This window comes from Rutidosis leptorrhynchoides, chromosome 3, assembly GCF_046630445.1.
Source record: "Rutidosis leptorrhynchoides isolate AG116_Rl617_1_P2 chromosome 3, CSIRO_AGI_Rlap_v1, whole genome shotgun sequence".
Taxonomy (NCBI): Eukaryota; Viridiplantae; Streptophyta; class Magnoliopsida; order Asterales; family Asteraceae; genus Rutidosis; species Rutidosis leptorrhynchoides.
The window spans coordinates 583,352,658-583,374,794 of record NC_092335.1 but is presented as its reverse complement, the minus strand read 5'-3'; the positions used below and the strand labels follow the sequence as shown (position 1 = coordinate 583,374,794).

Here is a 22,137-nt window from a genome sequence, read left to right as displayed (position 1 = left end):
TGACGACATGGGATTTTCGCTTTTTGATTAGTTCCCCCTCCCTTTATGTTACATTTTGTTTCTTTTAAGCTTTTAAATTTTTAGCTACATATGTTGAAGTTCCTGAATTAGCGTGATGGATAATGTTTCTGGTTTTGAAATAGCATTTTGGAGTACCAATATGGTTTTGTGGTGGTTGCTTTTTAACAAGAAATTGGCCCCTCTTGAACCAAACACCGTCTCAAATCGCCCATAAAATGAATCAAAAAAGCTAGGGCAAGAAGATGGAGATGATAACCATTCAGGCTTGTCTGAGTGGCCACCGAGTTGCCCAATGAAGCACACCACCCGGGTTCAATTCCTGGCTATGCCAAATTGTTCAGAAAGGGAGTGTGACTAGAGGGTGCGCATAATGCGCAATTCACCCGGTACCAGGTCTCGCGCTCGGGGGGCTTGATTACCCGAGGTTTTACCTTCTATGGGGGAGCCAATGTATTCGTTCATAGGAGGGTTTCATCGCTTACCAAAAAAATAAAAAAAGATGGAGATGATAAATGGCGGTGAAGAGTGTACAGTATTATAATAGTGGAGAATGGAAAATTACCATTTTGGAGAGCTGAATAATAATTAGAGACAAGTCTAAAATGATATATAGTATAATTTTTCAGTTTTGGTGGTTCTGACTTTATTTTTTAAATGGTTTATGGTAAACTCATCACCACGTTGATAAACCCTCCGAAAATATGTATTTACCAAGTGTGTAATACAATTTTTTGATGTATCTATTTGGGAAGTTGATATTTTCTCATTTAATTTTTAATAGATCCATCAAATTTTAGCATCATTTACCAAAATACTCTTGTATGTATAAAAATTAGGTGGAACAAGTGAAAATATCTATCTCCCTCTCTGTATACTTGGTTGATTTATCACCGGTTGTAAAAGTCGCGAGTCGGGGACGCATCGGTCGAGACCTAAAAAGGACGCGTCGGCCGAGTCGGGGGACGCGTCGGGGACGCATCGGTCGTTGACCAACGTTGACTTTATTAATTATTTCTTTTATATATATATATATATATATATATATATATATATATATATATATATATATATATATATATATATATATATATATATATATATATATATATAATAGTTGATTATGTACCATAAATTTCTTAAATAAGAACTCGAATTTAAAAACAATCAAACTTCAAACTCAATTAATGTTACCGAGTACATAATCAGTAAGGACATAAAGAAAAGAGCGGCCTAAAAAATGAAAACAACCCCTAATTTTAAAATATATCAGATCTTGACAAAAATTTGACTGACTTTGACCATTTTTGACCGTCTTTGACAGACTTTGACCGAACTTTTAGCTCTGGCCGTCTTTTGAGTAGTTTTTTGAAAAAATGGGACGGAGAACCCAAAAAAACGACGCATCGGCCGACGCGTCGGTTAAGTCGATCACCACCCCTCCTTAACTATCAAAATTACACATTTCTGAATTACCTAACTAAACAACATCTAACTGAGTCCAAAATTTCTCATATTTATCCATTAGTGTTTTTAATCCTAACTTATACTTTCAATTTCATAAATCTATAATATAGTGACATATATATATATATATATATATATATATATATATATATATATATATATATATATATATATATGTGTGTGTGTGTGTGTGTGTATATATATGTGTATATATATATATATATATATATATATATATATATATATGTGTGTATATATATATATATATATGTATATTTATATATATATACATATAGGGGCACGATCAATGGGGAAGTAACCAATCGGGGGGAAGCGGGGGGAAGCAAAAAAAAATTTTTCTCGTTTTTTTGGAATTTTTTTTTCTGGCATCAAGATCACACGAAAATATGAACATTTAGAAGAGATACTTCGTGATGAATGTTATTATTTAGGCGGGAAAACGATCGACAAAAATAACATTTAAGATAATATTGTTCGTGAAGAATATGAACGTTTCTTTTCTTCATGTTTTGTGAAGTAAAATTTAGCCCGATTTAGGTTTAGGGTTTAGGGAATAAACCCAAAACACCAAACCCTAAACTCTAAACCGTTCGTGTTAAAAACTCAATCTAAACCCTAAATCTAAACCCTAAATCTAAACCCTAAACCCTAAATTTCTAAACCCGAATATCTAAACCTTATAAAACCTAATATCTAAACCCTAATATCTAAACCCCAATAGCTAAAACCTCAACATACGCTCGAAAAACACGATAATTGTTATATATTACTTCTTTCGAGCGTTTTCCCGCCAAAATAAAAATATTTATCACAAAGTGTCTCTACTAAATGTTCATATTTTCATCTCATCTATAATGTTCGTGAACAAAGTTTTTTCAAAAAACGAAAAAAAAATTTTTTTGCTTCCCTCGCTTCCCCCCGATTGGTTACTTCCCTCTTGATCCTACCACTATATATATATATATATATATAGGGGCAGGATCAATGGGGAATTCACTACTAGAAAATCTGAGATTAGCGACGGATTTTTCGACGGCCAAAATTTCCGTCCCTAATTACCGACGGTTTCCGACGAATTTCCAACGAACATATAAATAATTGATTTGGGACGTATTTGGGACAGTTTACCGACGGATTTAGGGACGGAACCTAATCTGTAGCAAATCAGTCCCTAAATAAATGTTCGTCCCAAATCCGTCAGTAAATAATAGACTTAGGGACGGATTTGGGATGGCCCAATTTGTCCGTCCCTAATCCGTCGGTAATTTTGGGATGCCCAATTTGTCCGTGTAGTGACCCGAACTTTTCCATGTTTATATATATATTAAATGAAATTGTTATTTACATGATTAAGTGTTTCCAACATGTTAAGCAATCAAACTTGTTAAGACTTGATTAATTGAAATAGGTTTCATATAGACAATTGACCACCCAAGTTGACCGGTGATTCACGAACGTTAAAACTTGTAAAAACTATACGATGACATATATATGGTTATATATATAGTTAACATGATTTTATTATAAGTAATGTATCTCATTAGGTATTTTAACAATGAGTTATATACATAAAAATGAGACTATTAATTTAAGAAACTCGAAAACGATATATATAACGATTATCGTTATAACAACGTCTTACTAGGTACATATGAATCATATTAAGATATTGATACAATTGGTTAATTATGTTAAATGATAAGTAAATATATTATTAAGTGTATTAACAATGAAATACATATGTAAAAATAAGACTACTAACTTAATGATTTCGAAACGAGACATATATGTAACGATTATCGTTGTAACGACATTTAGCTGTATATATATCATACTAAGATATATTATATATCATAATATCATGATAATATAACAATTTAACATCTCATTTGTTATAATAAACAATGAGTTAACAACATTCAACAAGATCGTTAACCTAAAGGTTTCAAAACAACATTTACATGTAACGACTAACGATGACTTAACGACTCAGTTAAAATGTATATACATGTAGTGTTTTAATATGTATTCATACACTTTTGAAAGACTTCAAGACACTTATCAAAATACTTCTACTTAACAAAAATGCTTACAATTACATCCTCGTTCAGTTTCATCAACAATTCTACTCGTATGCACCCGTATTCGTACTCGTACATTACACAGCTTTTAGATGTATGTACTATTGGTATATACACTCCAATGATCAGATCTTAGCAGCCCATGTGAGTCACCTAACACATGTGGGAACCATCATTTGGCAACTAGTATGAAATATCTCATAAAATTACAAAAATATGAGTAATCATTCATGACTTATTTACATGAAAACAAAATTACATATCCTTTATATCTAATCCATACACCAACGACCAAAAACACCTACAAACACTTTCATTCTTCAATTTTCTTCATCTAATTGATCTCTCTCAAGTTCTATCTTCAAGTTCTAAGTGTTCTTCATAAATTCCAAAAGTTCTAGTTTCATAAAATCAAGAATACTTCCAAGATTGCAAGTTTACTTCCAAGTTTTCTAAATCCATTCCAAGTAATCATCCAAGATCAAGAAAACTTTGTTACTTACAGTAGGTTATCTTTATAATACAAGGTAATAATCATATTCAAACTTTAATTCAATTTCTATAACTATAACAATCTTATTTCGAGTGAAAATCTTACTTGAAATTGTTTTCGTGTCATGATTCTGCTTCAAGAACTTTCAAGCCATCCAAGGATCCTTTGAAGCTAGATCTATTTTTCTCATTTCCAGTAGGTTTATCCAAGGAACTTGAGGTAGTAATGATGTTCATAACATCATTCGATTCATACATATAAAGCTATCTTATTCGAAGGTTTAAACTTGTAATCACTAGAACATAGTTTAGTTAATTCTAAACTTGTTCGCAAATAAAAGTTAATCCTTCTAACTTGACTTTTAAAATCAACTAAACACATGTTCTATATCTATATAATATGCTAACTTAATGATTTAAAACCTGGAAACACGAAAAACACCGTAAAACCGGATTTACGCCGTCGTAGTAACACCGCGGGCTGTTTTGGGTTAGTTAATTAAAAACTATGATAAACTTTGATTTAAAAGTTGTTATTCTGAGAAAATGATTTTTATTATGAACATGAAACTATATCCAAAAATTATGGTTAAATTCAAAGTGGAAGTATGTTTTCTAAAATGGTCATCTAGACGTCGTTCTTTCGACTGAAATGACTACCTTTACAAAAATGACTTGTAACTTATTTTTCCGACTATAAACCTATACTTTTTCTGTTTAGATTCATAAAATAGAGTTCAATATGAAACCATAGCAATTTGATTCACTCAAAACGGATTTAAAATGAAGAAGTTATGGGTAAAACAAGATTGGATAATTTTTCTCATTTTAGCTACGTGAAAATTGGTAACAAATCTATTCCAATCATAACTTAATCAACTTGTATTGTATATTATGTAATCTTGAGATACCATAGACACGTATACAATGTTTCGACCTATCATGTCGACACATCTATATATATTTCGGAACAACCATAGACACTCTATATGTGAATGTTGGAGTTAGCTATACAGGGTTGAGGTCGATTCCAAAATATATATAGTTTGAGTTGTGATCAATACTGAGATACGTATACACTGGGTCGTGGATTGATTCAAGATAATATTTATCGATTTATTTCTGTACATCTAACTGTGGACAACTAGTTGTAGGTTACTAACGAGGACAGCTGACTTAATAAACTTAAAATATCAAAATGTATTAAAAGTATTGTAAATATATTTTGAACATACTTTGATATATATGTATATATTGTTATAGGTTCGTGAATCGACCAGTGGCCAAGTCTTACTTCCCGACGAAGTAAAAATCTGTGAAAGTGAGTTATAGTCCCACTTTTAAAATCTAATATTTTTGGGATGAGAATACATGCAGGTTTTATAAATGATTTACAAAATAGACACAAGTACGTGAAACTACATTCTATGGTTAAATTATCGAAATTGAATATGCCCCTTTTTATTAAGTCTGGTAATCTAAGAATTAGAGAACAGACACCCTAATTGACGCGAATCCTAAAGATAGATCTATTGGGCCTAACAAACCCCATCCAAAGTACCGGATGCTTTAGTACTTCGAAATTTATATCATATCCGAAGGGTGTCCCGGAATGATGGGGATATTCTTATATATGCATCTTGTTAATGTCGGTTACCAGGTGTTCACCATATGAATGATTTTTATCTCTATGTATGGGATGTGTATTGAAATATGAAATCTTGTGGTCTATTGTTACGATTTGATATATATAGGTTAAACCTATAACTCACCAACATTTTTGTTGACGTTTAAAGCATGTTTATTCTCAGGTGAATACTAAGAGCTTCCGCTGTTGCATACTAAAATAAGGACAAGATTTGGAGTCCATGTTTGTATGATATTGTGTAAAAACTGCATTCAAGAAACTGATTTCGATGTAACATATTTGTATTGTAAACCATTATATAATGGTCGTGTGTAAACAGGATATTTTAGATTATCATTATTTGATAATCTACGTAAAGCTTTTTAAACCTTTATTTATGAAATAAAGGTTATGGTTTGTTTTAAAAATGAATGCAGTCTTTGAAAAACGTCTCATATAGAGGTCAAAACCTCGCAACGAAATCAATTAATATGGAACGTTTTTAATCAATAAGAACGGGACATTTCAGTCCGTCCCTAATCCGTCGGTAGTTTTAATAACTAGGGACGGATTAGGGACGGACAATTATGTAATTTGTAATTTTATCGAGTACACGAGCAATTATACGCACGTTGAAGTGATAATAAGCATTTGTATACATATAGTGTACTAAGGAAATGATATATACACTAATATACATCTTCTTGTCACGTTTAAACCGTTCTCTGAGTTAATGTATTTGTAGTTTTATACTCGAACATCTGTCGTTGTATGCATCGTGGCACGGGTGCGTGAGTTTTTATGTTTTTTAATTTTTAAGTATGGTTAAATAGTGATATCGTTGTATGTAGGAGTGAGTGTTTATTCATTTTTGTGTAAATCGTATTTTTAAAAAATATAAAAATAAATTTCAGTCCCTAATTCGTCGGTAATTTTAAGAATTAGGGACGGATTAGGGACGGACAATTATGTAATTTATTATTTTCTCGAGTACATGAGCAATTATACGCACGTTGAAGTGCTAATAAGTGGGGTATACATATAGTGTACTAAGGGAACGATATATACACTAATGTGCATCTTCTTGTTGCTGTTAAATCGTTATTTGAGTTTATGTATTTGTAGTTTTATACTCGAACATCTGTATAGTGGCACGGGTGCATGAGTTTTTAAGTTTTTAATTTTTAAGTATGTTTATTTAGTGGTATAGTTGTATGTAAGAGTGAGTATTATTTATTTATATTTATATTTATTTTATATTTGTATTACAGTATAATATTATATTAATATTATATTATATTACTATATTTATTTATTTATTTCTACCGAAGAAGCAGATCATGAGATATGAGTAGAGATATGACTAATATGAGTGGACTCATGGTCCGTTAGATTAACCCATAACAAATCCAACGGTCAATATTAATAATCCTCCACACCTATTTTCTACCAATCACATACTTCCAAGACTTATATAGCATTTCCATTCCTTTAACTTATTTTCACTTTACTCTTTCATTTAACTCTGCAAAAATTTTCTAAACACCATCACTAAATCAAGATCTCATCAAGGAGGAATTAAAAACAGTTACCAAGACCTTCCCCCTTTTCGTTGATTAATTCGACACCTAGCAGTAACAGAAGATAAGCGCATGGAATTTTGTTCATTATCTTTTGAGGTTTTTAATTCATATATACTATAGTGTTCGTGTTATTCAATAATTACACACATACGCTATTTGTTATTCTACACTTGCGAGGTATAATAAGAAGCCAACGATTTGTGAGATTCAGACCGCTGTATATTGGAGTTGTTTCGTGAGCTTGCGAAACATGATGTTAGTCAGGAGACTAAAGTTATTACCAAATTTACAAGCACTTCAATTTGTGTGTTTCGGGTTTGTAAATAATTGATGTTAGTATGTTAATTTGTAATCCAAAGTTTATCGAAATGAAGCTCTATTATGATTTGTATCTAATTTAAAGTTTGATGAAATGAAATGAAACGGTAGTATTCTGGTTTGTTTCCGTATGTATATGCAAAGTATAAAGTATCTCAAAATCTGTCGTCGCTAATCCGTCCCTAAAGGGTCCGTCGCTAATCCGTCCCTAAAGGGTCCGTCGCTAATCCGTCCCTAATGGTCCGTCGCTAATCCCGTCCCTAAAGGGTCCGTTGCTAATCTGTCTCTAACGGTCCGTCGTAATCCGTCCCTAAAGTCCGTCGCTAATCCGTCCCTAATTTCGATGCCGTCGCTAAATCCGTCCCTAATTATTCCCGAGGGCGATTTTAGGGTCGGCTTCAATCTGTCGAAAATCCGTCGCTAAACACGTTTAGGGACGGTTTAGGGACAGATTTTGCCGTCGCTAATTTCAGATTTTCTTGTAGTGGAAGTAACCAATCGTGGGGAAGCGGGGGGAAGAAAAAAAAAATTTCGTTTTTTTTTTGAATTTTTTTTTTCCGGCATCAAGATCACACGAAAATATGAACATTTAGAAGAGATACTTCGTGATGAATGTTATTATTTAGGCGGGAAAACGATCGACAAAAATAACATTTAAGATAATATTGTTCGTGAAGAATATGAACGTTTTTTTTCTTCATGTTTTGTGAAGTAAAATTTAGCCCGATTTAGAGTTTAGGGTTTAGGTTTTATGGTTTAGGGTTTATTCCATAAACCCAAAACACCAAACCCTAAACCCTAAACCTTAAACTCTAAACCGTTCGTGTTAAAAACTCAATCTAAATCCTAAATCTAAACCCTAAATCTAAACCCTAAACCCTAAATTTCTAAACCCTAATATCTAAACCCTATAAACCCTAATATCTAAACCCTAATATCTAAACCCCAATAGCTAAAACCTCAAAATACGCTCGAAAAACACGATAATTGTTATATATTACTTCTTCGAGCGTTTTTCCGCCAAAATAAAAACATTTATCACAAAGTGTCTCTACTAAATGTTCATATTTTTATCTCATCTATAATGTTCGTGAACAAAGTTTTTTCAAAAAATGAAAAAAAACAAATTTTGCTTCCCCCCGCTTCCCCCCGATTAGTTACTTCCCTCTTGATACTACCCCTATATATATATATATATATATATATATATATATATATATATATATATATATATATATATATATATATATATATATATAACAGCCACCAGATTTTTGGTCGTTCCATTAACAAAACCCCTAAAAACGACGACATCCCATCCTCCCCTTAAAACCCTCTCACCCACACCAGATTTTTGGTCGTTCCATTAACAAAACCCCTAAAAACGACGATATCCCATCCTCCCCTTAAAACCCTCTCACCCACTCTTTCTATTTCCCTACAATCTTCTTCCAAAAAACTTCTCCCAACTCAAACTCCTGGACCACCGCCACCAGCTTCATCCTTCATCCACATCCACTGTACATGGAATTCATGCCCTAAATCATATCATCTTCTTCTTCTTCTCTGTTTGTTGTTGTCGTCGCTGCATCACCAGGTCAACTACAACACTTACCAACGCCGTTGCCGCTGCTCTACCACCATTGTCGCTTCTGCTGCATCTACCACCGTCATTAACGCTGCAGTTATCTTTTCTTTCGATTTCAAGGTATTCCTCTTAAATTTAATTTAGGGTTTTTTGGTTACTTTTTCCCTACAGTTTGGTTTAGATGTCATCGATGTTGCTTTCCCGCTGCTGATGCTACACGCAACATCTCTGTCACTAACGTATCCGTCTTTTGCGTTTCTAAGTTTGACAGAGTCAGATTCTTTGCTGTAAAGAAACTAAGATTAGCGACTAAAATTAGGAAATTTAGGGTTATATTTTTGCTTGATTTTGTATATTTGTTTATAGTTAGTTTCATTTATAGTTTCAATTTGAGAGTCAAGAAGTTGTGAATATTTAGCTTTTTTCAACCTTTACATTTATTTTTACTTTTTTAAGCTTTTACAATACATCTCAATCTTTGAATATAATTAGTATTTGGAAGTAGTATGACTGAAAGATATACTTTTTTCTTCAGTTTTAGCTATTTTATAATTTTCCTTACATATAGATATAGATATATTTTATAACCGAATCGGATGGCAGGATGACGATCACATGTCTGCAAAAGGTTGAGGACCACGAACCTAGCATAAAGATGATGATAACGGTTGGTTCTTATTTTGTTACTTTGTTAATAACATACATTGATATAAACATTTAGTGGGTGATGAACAACAAAGGTGTTGATCACAAGACTATGGTTTAGTTAGGGTTTTGTAATGTTCTTTTTTTTTTTTTTGGTTCAGAAAATGAGAAAAGGCAGCCTGAGAGAGATGATAAAGCACTGAGTATTCCAAAAGTAAGTAAAAATATGAATTTATGAGCTCATTTTTATTTACTATATTACTCTGCTTTTAGTTAACCAATTTTGTTGGTGGTTGTTTTTGTTGAGGTATTAGCACTCTAATAAGTTTTTTTAGGTCTAATTGTCGTAGCACATCCTCTTTATGTTGCTTTGGTTGCTCTACTATTATTAATTATTAATAGTGGGTTTTATAATGGCAATTGCATTGTATAATTTGTCTTTGGTTCTTTTTTTTTTCCTGAAATTTGGTTAAAAAGTAGTGATAGTGAATGTTGCTCTGCTGGAGTTGAAGTGTGATGCGAAATAATAGTTGTACCACTGGATCCTTTTCTCAAAATTTACCGGACAGTGTGTCAAATGTTTCTGCTCGCGTTGCATCTGTTGCATCCTCTACCATTGACCCTTTGGTAAGTGGAAATCGGACGATTGCAGGAGGTAGTTTCCGTTGTGCTTTTTTGTTTGTTTGAACTCTTTTAGTCGCTACTGTTACTTAAAGCTTTTAGATTTACATCCTTATACTGTGTGTACGTATTGTTCCAGGTTGTGGTACTTCATCAAATGACTTTGTGCAGGCTTCCATTTGTGGTATACGTGTTCAGCTTGAATCTAAAGGTAGCTGCGAATTAACTACTTTGATAGTTGTCTACTATTGGCTCATGTGTGTTGAGTCCTTTCGATAGCTACTTTATACATGTTTGGCGTATGGTTTTGGCCTTTGGGGTTTCATAGTTTTGTTACCATTTAATATGTCGTTTTTCTAATGCCACCTTTTCTAAGTCATCATTTTTCTTTTGCGAAAAATTTACCAAGAAAAGAAGCACACCGCTTCCGTTATTGCTCAACAAAAACTTGGTTGTTGCATGATACCTATCTATTCCCGTCTTAGTTTTTGAACCCACTGTTACAAAGTACAGGACCTGTATTTCAAAGCTAAAGAAATAGGCCTTATTAAAAATTAGTATTCTTGAACAAAATGTGTGTTTTTTTTTTTTTTAAAAAAAAAGGTTGGTTTCCAGTTAGTATTTGTTCAACAAAATGTGTTTTTAAGGTCAAATGCTTTACGAAGACCGGTAATCACCCATCAGATTTTCAAGTTGCTCTTTGTTGATGCATATGTTTCTTTTTCATCAATATTCGGTTTCTGTCTTTATATATTATTTTATTGAATTTGACTCACTATATTTTAATATGTTTGTATACATATGGCCTCTGGCTTGCGCAAAACTCATTAACTTAGGGACACACCTGTTCGTATTATATATTTGTATTCACAAGTGTAGAATTTTGCCTTGGAAGACCTGTATGTGTGCGGGTTTATAATAACAGGTTATGTTATCGTCTCATTAGTGGCCTGATCAGTAGCCAACTTGATATACAATTACGGAATCTTAAAATAGATTAGTAGTGTGTGTGTGTTTATAGTGGTTAGTTGTTAATTGTGTAAGGGCCACATTTGTTTGTCCAAAGATCTAAACTTTGCTTGGTTAATTGGTTATGTTATATTATTGAATTTACAATCGTAAAATATTGAAGTTAATGAATCTTATGTACGCCTGTGTGCATGTTTCTATTATGACAAAAGCCTAAAATTGCTTGGTTTGTATTTAAAGTATGAAATGATTAATATGAACATGTCCTACAATGATATAACAAGTTATATTATATTGGACACCTTTCAAGTGCTGCATAATATCTATAACTACTGAGTAGTGATCATTGTTGTTCATATTAAATGTAGTTTTACACTATACGTTTTTCTTTTTTCTATTTTCAGGTACATCTTAAATAAGAGCAGTTAAGGGCCACTTACGAGTCCATCGTACCAACCGATCTGTATTGCTTACTTGGTTATTTGAGGCTCTTTTAAGGTAACTGAGATATTCATCGTTGCTATTTTATGTTTGGTTTTCCTTAGTTTTGTTACTTTGCGCCTTTAAGTTTTTATGCTCACCGATTTAAGATTACTAATAATTGTGGTATGCGATTATACATTTATGAAAGGCTTTTGTGGATAATTATTTGATTGTAAAATGGGTTATCTTTCATTGTCTAATATTGAAAGTGGCAAAAGAAATTTGGTTGGCATGATTGTTAGCTTGATGTAGTTGATAACATAATAAGAAGAGGTTCACTGTCACATAATAGCAATTTGTATGCTCAAAATTTAATGCATATTTTCGATTATGTTTTGATATTGATAGGATTTGTGATTTGAACTAAATAAATTCGAGCTAAAGTTCTTAGAAGTTCGAAAATTTGTCAAATAATTGTTGCGGTTTATGCCATGCAGATCATAATTTGTTGGTCCTACTTATCAAGGATTTTACAGAGTCGTACCAGATAAGGATGATAGAATGCTTTGGCATCTTCAAGGATTCATGAAGATACAGTACGTATAGGCGCTATCGAATACGTAGGCTGCTCATGAGCTAAATGTAATATCCATTTCGCGTATAACATGCTTAGGTATTACGAATAGAAACCCACGTCAACTCAATTGTAACCGCCGCAACGCGCGGTCCATTATTTTTCTAGTTAGTATGAAAAATAATAATTTAGAGGATGACCCATCAAGACTCCTTTTGTGAAGTTTGACGTTGCTGATATACTAGAAAAGAATCTACCAATGTTTTATATTAATCAACGATACTGTAAGTTATATATATATATATATATATATATATATATATATATATATATATATATATATATATATATATATAATAATCAACGTTGGATCACTATTTTCAGATGTGCAAGTGTATAACATAACTCACACAGTACTAACATTTAACGTAAATATATACACTCCATGTGTCAACTGAGTCTTAAACTCACAACTTTTTAAATGAACACAAGTTTTTCTCGTCCGACTAATTCAAAAATGATCATGATCATGTGGTCACTTATTCTTATTATTTTTGAGTTATTAATATTCGCTTGTCCTTCAGTAAGTTTTTTTTTTTTTTTGGGCGAAAAAACGATAACTTTTATAAATACGGAAAACGTTTTCGAATAGAAAACGTCTTCAACAAAAGATACAACGAGAGAGAACTTCGATGAAGCTCGAACCTAGAAAGCGGCAAACATACGTACTATCTATACCAAGTCTCATCTTGACCAAACTTAGACAAAAACCGAAATGAAGTGGAATAAACTACAAACCGGATGTGAAACAATCATACCACAATCCTAACAATGACATCAATGTCAAAGCCGAAAAAGACACTACTAAACACGATACCGAGATCACGAACTCAAATCTCTTTGACGAAAACTCCGAATTCTTCCCTCTCGGTGCCTTGAACCAATTTTTTCTTCCTCTTTTGTTGATTTTTATTTTTTAGCGACGTACTAGGGATCTCGCGAGGATTAATAAGAGAAACATTAACCGGTTCGCTCTCCCTGCAAATCTTCATTATAATATAGTGAAGCAGTTTATGGAATTCTATTTCAAAATTCAATTGAACAATGATAATGTATTATTTATATATTTTATTTTATTTTATACCTTTTTTTATCGTATGTTATAAAATTGTTTTGAATTCTTAAACTAATTACGTCTATTTATTTTATATTAATGACACAAAATATATTATTATAAATTATAAATCTCTTTATTGTAAAGATACATCACCGTTTAAAAAAAAGTGTAGATCCAATAAACAATATCACAATGTTCTAACTATAAAAGAGCATAACAACACAACAACAACCTAACTCCGTGTTATGGAGTGATAATAACAATCGTAATTTCATTCATAGATAAAGATACAATATATAGGAGAAATACACAACAACTTTCCCTAATTACATGGAGATATAAAAGGTAAAGATATAATTATAAACAACAATATATTCATCGATATATTTATGTATCGATATCCTTAATATGCCCCCTCAAGACGGACGGCCTAGAAGTAAGTCCGAGCTTGAATTTGAATCGCATAAAAGGCGCCCGAGGCAAGGGTTTGGTCAACGGATCAGCTAGCTGATCATCCGAAGAAACATGAACAACACGAAGAGTACCCAACTGCACTTGTTCGCGAATGAAATGATAAGCCAAAGCCATATGTTTCATGCGCGAGTGAAAGACAGGATTAGCACTAAGCAAAGTAGCTCCAAGATTATCACAATAAATAACTGGCCGAGCATTTAGAGAGATGCCCATCTCCTTTAACAAGTTGCCAATCCAAAGAACGTCGGCTGTGGTAGTTGCAACAGATTTGTATTCGGCTGCCGTTGAGGACTGGGATATAAAACGTTGTTTCTTCGAGCTCCAAGAAATGGGATTACGACCTAAGAAAACAAGGTGGCCCATCGTAGAAACATAATCACTCTTGTCCCCCCCCCCCCAGTCAGCATCAGAAAAAGCATGTAAAGTGGACGGAGAGTTCCGATATACTGTAATACCTTGATCAGAGGTACCTGCTAAATACCGTAACACACGTTTAAGCGCAGACCAATGATCGGTACGAGGCGCATGCATGAACTGTGATAATTTATTAACAGAAAACGCAACATCAGGTCTGGTTAATGACAGATATTGGAGACTGCCAACAAGAGTGCGATATTCTGTGGGATTCGTGATTAAATTACCCGAGTGAAGATGTAACGAACAGTTGGAGGCCATAGGTGTGGCCGCAGGTTTTTCATACATCATGTTAGCTTTCTCAAGAAGATCAATAATGTACTTTGCTGACTTAGAAAGAGACCATCACAAGTAGGGATGACTTCAACTCCAAGAAAATAAGATAGATTACCAAGATCTTTCAGAGCAAACTGATTGGAGATACGGGTCACAAAAGTATCCAAGGCATCACTGCTGGGACTTGCAAGAAAAATGTCATCGACATACACAATAAGATATATAGGAGCACCAGCAGTTTTGCTAATAAACAATGAAGTGTCGGAGATTGACCGAGTAAAACCACAACCCTGGAGAAATTTTGTAAGTTCTGTGTACCACGCCCGGGGTGCTTGTTTGAGATCATAGATGGCTTTCTTGAGTTTGCACACATGATGAGGGTAGGTACCATCCTCAAATCCTGGCGACTGTGCCATATAAACCTGCTCCTGCAAAGTACCATTCAAAAAAGCATTGTTAATGTCCAACTGGCGTAGCGACCAGTTATTAGTGACAGCTAATCCAAGTAGCGTGCGGATAGTAGCTGGCTTAACAACCAGACTAAATGTTTCAGTATAATCAATGCCAGCCCGCTGTTGAAACCCTTTAGCAACCAAACGTGCTCGATAACGATCAATAGTGCCATCAGGATGGTACTTAATGCAAAAAATCCACTTGCATTTAACAAGATTATGCGATGGATCAGCGGGTGTAAGTTCCCATGTACCAAGTTGATGAAAAGTAGTTAGTTCTTTGAGCATGGCGTCTTTCCATAATGGATCAGCTAGAGCCTGAGCAACAATAGCAGGTTCAATGGGTTTGGAGCTGTTTGTTGTGAAGTTAGCATACTTCGGATTTGGTTTGTAAATGTTGTTGCGAGATCGAGTGGTAACCCTGGAGGTGGAGGGAGCGGTAGTAGATGGAGGTTGCGATTAAGGAGCTAGAGTAGGTGGTTCAGTCGTGGGTTCAGGTGGTGGAATGGTGGTGGATTGTGAGGGCAAAGAGACCGGTGGATCAGGTGGTGGAGTAGGTGATTCAGGAGCGGTTTGATGTGGGGATGTAGTAGTGGGGGCAACGATAGGTATAGTAATATTGCACCAGGTGTGATGACCCGGAAATTTCTGACCAAATTTAAACTTAATCTTTGTATGATTAACATTTCCGACACGATAAGCAAAGTCTGTAAAACTGAATCTCAAAATTTTTGAATTACTTTTATATATTTAAATACCTTCGGTTGTTTTCGACGATTCGCGAACAATTATATGTAAAAAGATACATATATACTATAACATGAAAAGGTAACAATGTATTAATTGTTTGATACCGTACATTAAACTTATTGGTTTAAATATCTATTTGAATGTATATGATAAGTTGAAATATTTATTATTAAAATTTATTTATAAATAACGTCCAATGTGTATTTAAAAACTGATTTATGTATATTAAAAAGATATATACATATATATAATAAACGATAGTAACATTCGTTTATTGATTCAATTGATATTTAGATAAGTTAACTAAAGCGTTTAAGATGAACCAGTTAAACACTAATTTGCTACAGTGTTTTCAAATTGCCACATTACTCAAAATGCTACAGTGTTTTCGAAAATCACTATTTGCTACAGTGAAATTGACTTTGCTACAGTGAATTGCTACAGTAAAATCACTATTTGCTACAGTGAAATTGACTTTGCTACAGTGAATTGCTACATTAAAATTTGACTTTGCTACAGTACTTTGCTACAGTAAAATACTATTTTAAAATGTATTTTTAGCAAATAACGAGACGATGATTTATAGAAGTAAATGACCAAAATACTCGAAAGTTTAAGATATACTATGAGTGGTATAGTTTATGGATAACTTAAGGCTATATTTTGACAAAGGTACGTGTCACGAAACGTAAAATGCAAGTTTTCTCAGCGTACGAAAGGACATTCGAAAAACCAGAACCGGGACATAAGTCGAGTGATGACGTACGACTTATCGGAACAAAAATTACAAGTCAACTATGCACGTGAATTTAATATAATATATAATTAATTATTTAAATTATATATATTATATTAATATTTAATTATGTCGACGAGCTAAATTACAAAGCAAATGTGAGCTGGCAGGAGCAGCCATGCGATCGCATGGCATATAGGCACAGAACCCATGCGATCGCATGGGGTCTGAATTCAGGAGACACCTATAAAAGCTCGACTGGTTCCATTCTTTTTTTTTTTCATTTTATTTTTACTCCGTATTATTATTATAATTTATATTATTATTATTATTATTATTATTATTATTATTATTATTATTATTATTATTATTATTATTATTATTATTATTATTATTATTAAGATTAATATTATTATTAATCTTATTATTATTAGTAGTATTTGTATTATTAGTATTACACATAAAATACTACGACGAGGTAATGTTGTAACATCCCAAAATTTTAAGATAATATTTTATGAGAATTTATTAATGATTTAGTTTGTTTTAGTGTTATCTTATGTGAAATAATTATTATGAATGGATGGTATGGTTTAATGAAATAAATGGACAATAGTTAATGTTTGTTGGTTAAGTTGAAAGGGGACTAGTGATGCAAAGTTAATTTAAGGACCTCCCTTAATATGGTTTTGGTGGGGAGGGTAGAAAATGCAATTTGAGCAAAGTTGTTTTAATAAAAGAAAAATTAAACACTGATAATTCATTTTATCAGTTGTAAAAAAAAAATACAGAGAGTGTGAATGTGTGTGTATATGTCGACTTTGGCAAGGAGGAAGAAGAGGGAAGCTCCAACTAAGAAATTGTGTTCATGCAATTATAAACTTGTGAAATCTAAGGCACTCTAAGCATCCTAGCAAGTTTTATTTCTTCAAATCCTTCTTCTTTGTGCACAATTAGGGTTCTTGAATCCTAAAAGACAAGGTATGAATATTCTTAAGTTTTGTATCACAATTATTGAGTGTTTGTGATGAGTTTTATGCTTAAAGGTTGTTGTTTGTTGAAGTTATGCACATTTGAATGATTTAGAACGAATTTGTTGGTAATTTTGGGAGGGAGTTCAAGTATGAACTTGCATTTTGAGTAAAGGATATGAATATGGTGAATTTGGTGGTGTTCTAGCTTAATTTCTAGTAATGCACACCAAGTGTTTGATAAAATGCCTCAATGAAGAGTCTATGTGTTCTAGCTAGTAATTTTGAAGAAGATTGCTCATGTATGAATTGTGGTTAATGTAATAAGCTATGAAATTTGGATGATTGATAATTTAGGGTTGTTAGTAATGGAAATGGATTTATGCATATTTGATGAGTAATGGAAGAACTGAAGGAAATTGCATGTTATGTTCATAATAGATGAATTTGAGATTTGCATGATTAAGGAAATGAGATTTACTTGATAATGATGTTATAAGGAAGTTATAATGCTATGGTTGTATGTGTTCATGTGTATTTGGATGTAATTAGGGAATTAAGTAAATGTGTAAATGAATGGATGTGTTAAAAGCTTGTGAAAGTTGTGATTTTGATTTAGTTGTGTTATTAATGAGATTAGCTCATGTATAGGTGCTAATCAAGGTAAGGGAGCTTCAAGTGACCAAGGAACTTCGTTTAATCAAGGTGAGTTATATGGGGTAATATGGGCGGGTCAAAGGTGATCATAGAATCCATGATCACAAGTTATGTAATAGAAATTTTTATAAATTGTTCTATGCTTTGAGCTTAACTATGCAGGAGTACTTATGGTTGTTTTTGGATACGATATATGGTAACAAGGGTGACTTAATACTCCCGGATTGCATCCGTGCAAGAGGGTGGCGATTAAGTTCACTAGTTAAAAAGCTTAGACTCTACGTCTATGTTAATGTGTAAAGCTTAGACCTTGTGTCTATGTTAAGATGTAAAGCTTAGACTTTGTGTCTATGTTAAGATGTAAAGCTTAGACTTTGTGTCTATGTTAAGATGTAAAGCTTAGACTTTGTGTCTATGTTAAGGTGTAAAGCTTAGACTTGTTGTCTATGTCTAAATTACGTAATGAGTTTGGATTCATATCCATGTTATGAGTAAGCTTGGACGATGTCCATATAACGTGTTAGTTTGAACTTACACATATGATAATGTTTTAAGGTTGAAATATGTATATGTTATGTATCAAGAATTGGCTATGACTAGGAGGCAAGTTGATCAAGTTCGAATTACGAAATCAACCTTCGGGTTGGAAGGTTATGGTTGTGTTTACGATTATGTTTATGTTTTAAGTTTAAGATACGCACTTACCCTTAACTCACTAAGCGTTTTGCTTACCCCGCTATGTTGTTAATGTTTGCTAGGTTCTTATGCGTTGCGAAGATTTGGGACATCAAGGTTGTAGGAGAACAATCGGCATTTATCAAGTGGTATGCAAGTCTCTTAATTGAATCTAGCTTCACGATAACCGCTTATGAACGCCAAGAGTCAAATGTGTATTAAGACAAAAGATGTTTAAATCATGTTTTGAAACTAAGTGCTAAATTCGGTATTTTGGGTCAAAAGAGACACGTTTATATTGGACTACGGGTCGTGTGCGACCAAGTAATAATCGTGTTTCTAAATGATGAATGTAAGTCTTAGAAGTTTAGCTTGTTTATGTATTCTGTTGTCGAAACGTTTTGAGAAATGATGAAATGTTAAAATGTGAAAATTTTGGTTTAAGTTCAAAGTTGCAGGTCAGGACCTGGACCCGTGTTGGGTCGCGCCGCGGCAAGAGGCTTCGCGCCGCGGCAATACAAAGCATTTGAAATCAGAACTTGAGTTAAGAAGGCAATTTTTACAGTGATATGTCGCACCGCGACAGTATGGGCCGCGCCGCGGCATAAGCCGTGGTCAGGCCAGATGTTTAACTTTTTAAAAAAAAAAAAAAAAAAAAAATTTACTCGTTTCAAGGCGTTAAAAGTTGGTATCAGAGCTATGGTTTAAGAGACTTGGATAATCCACCGTAGGGTTATCTAGGCTTAAACCAACCCTAAGTTTTAAATAAGCGGTTTGTGACTTGCATGATAGATAATGTTTAAAGTATTATGCCATGTTCTTTAAGATTGTGTAGGATGCTAGAACTTAGAAGAAGGGGATGGTAAGAATGAATATGAGTTATACATGAGTTTGTTTGAATTTTTAAGAGAACCACACATTTATGATGTGATGTACGAGAGTGGTTTGGTACACCCGGATTGCATCCGTGCAAGAGGGTGATGATCAAACCCACTAGAATGAAGCTTGGATCCATGTTAATAATGATGAGCTTGGACTTGTGTCCATGTTAATAATGATGAGCTTGGACTTGTGTCCATGTTAATGATGATGAGCTTGGACTTGTGTCCATGTTAATGATGATGAGCTTGGACTTGTGTCCATGTTAATGATGATGAGCTTGGACTTGTGTCCATGTTAATGATGATGAGCTTGGACTTGTGTCCATGTTAATGATGATGAGCTTGGACTTGTGTCCATGTTAATGATGATGAGCTTGGACTTGTGTCCATGTTAATGATGATGAGCTTGGACTTGTGTCCATGTTAATGATGATGAGCTTGGACTTGTGTCCATGTTAATGATGATGAGCTTGGACTTGTGTCCATGTTAACGATGATGAGCTTGGACTTGTGTCCATGTTAACGATGATGAGCTTGGACTTGTGTCCATGTTAATGATGATGAGCTTGGACTTGTGTCCATGTTAATGATGACGAGCTTGGACTTGTGTCCATGTTAAAGATGATGAGCTTGGACTTGTGTCCATGTCAAAGATGATGAGCTTGGGCTAGTGTCCATGTTGATAATGGTAAGCTTGGATCCATGGTAAAGTTAATGAGCTTGGACTTGCGTCCATAGTATTTTCAGTAGGATTGAACTTACGTCCATGCTGACCTCGATGAGTTTAGACTTTATTGATAAGGAATCGTGTCTAGCTTAGGCACAATCTTGGGTCATCCGTAGTAAGTCATGACTATGGTGGGTTATGACCGGAAATCTATACAAGAAAGAGACCTACGGGTTGACAGGTTACGTTTTGGTTACGATTATGCTAACGCTAAGAGTGTCCTTGGGTTTTTATAACTATAAGTTCTATATGGGATGATGTAAGTTGCAAATTTGAGATGAACAAACCCATGAATAGAAACGGTTACGTAAGTAGTTGTCAAAGGTATAATGAATGTACCCTTAAGTTGTGATGACTAAAGACGATGCCATGGAAAACGAGAAAAGCGTGAAAGTAGTCTAAGTAATACTAAAGTATGAGAAGAATATGAACTCAATGACCCGAACTCGATCTAGAATAAAAGAAGGGTAAAGGAGTCACGCGATGTGTGGTAGGTACCTTCCTTTACACCTACACATGTTTTGTGTGACCTCCTACATGAACTCGTGTAGGCCTTAACCATTAAATGGAGAGGCAACGAACTAAATGGTTGTGACTATAGCGAGTAAATGATTATTTTGTTTCCCTGGAGTGGGGTTAGTGTGTTACAATGGAAATGTGTAGAAATGAACCTTCAAGTAAAGAGACTAAAGGAAAAGAAAAAGTTTCCCTTAGACGGAAGCAAGAATGTTAAGGGAACCAAACCCTTTACTTTTGAGACTGAAATGTCTCGAGCTAGAGACCTCTTTGGTCCTAAAAGAAGGGGAAAATGAAATAGGTAAGATTGAACCGGTTGTAGAGTCTTGTAAATACTTGGAACTTCATAGCGTTAAGACTACACAAATGCAGGGAGAACAAGATAGAACGTAAGAAGCTTGAAAACGAATGGTCTTCTTGTTTCGAAAAGGAAGAGATTTGGTACATGGAATGATTGTAATGTGATGTAAGAATTAGTAGACACTTATGAGAATTAATTAAGCATGGGGAGTAAAATTTTGCATGAGAATGAGCAATCCAATTATCAAGATACTTAAGAATTGGTTGCAAGTAAGTAGGAAGATGTGCATGGTGTACGATGTTTTAAAATAAAGACTAAGTGTATATGCGAACGTGCGTTTTCGATACTTAATGATGAAATTGAGTAGAGAAATGAAAGAGATATGAGAGACGAGAATATTATTAATGTTATGGCAATGAATTACGAAAATGGAAGGAGGCGTCTTTGAAAAGTCGCAAGAGATTAATTTGAAAAGAATTCATGAGAATAGGCATTAAAATGAGTTCTAGATGAAGAGATATGTATGTAGGGCTACAATTGCGTAGTAGCGATGAGTCTTGTGACACGTTCTGGTTGAGTATAAAAAAGAAACAAGTTCGACTATTCATTAACCGGAAAATATGATGTAGAGATTGATGATGAAAATGAAAATAGCGTATGTTTGATCTATAAGCATGATTAGATGAATATTGAAGGCCTGTTCAAGTAATTAAATGAATTTTATAAGCAAAAGAATTTATTGGGATATACGTGAGGTATGTCG

General features: G+C 33.7%; 1 long non-coding RNA gene across 2 annotated transcripts; it reads left to right on the top strand.

Annotated features, from left to right (window-relative positions):
* The first annotated feature begins 9,224 nt into the window (after positions 1-9,224).
* Positions 9,225-12,583, top strand: LOC139898714 (uncharacterized). Of its 2 annotated transcripts, none has more exons than XR_011777115.1 (5): positions 9,225-9,315; positions 9,799-9,862; positions 10,002-10,672; positions 11,835-11,928; positions 12,351-12,583. It is a non-coding gene; the product is annotated as an uncharacterized lncRNA (long non-coding RNA). The 2 variants fall into 2 exon arrangements; XR_011777114.1 differs by lacking the exon at positions 9,225-9,315 and having other exon boundaries at positions 9,642-9,862; positions 10,002-10,054; positions 10,318-10,672.
* The last annotated feature ends 9,554 nt before the right edge of the window (positions 12,584-22,137 follow it).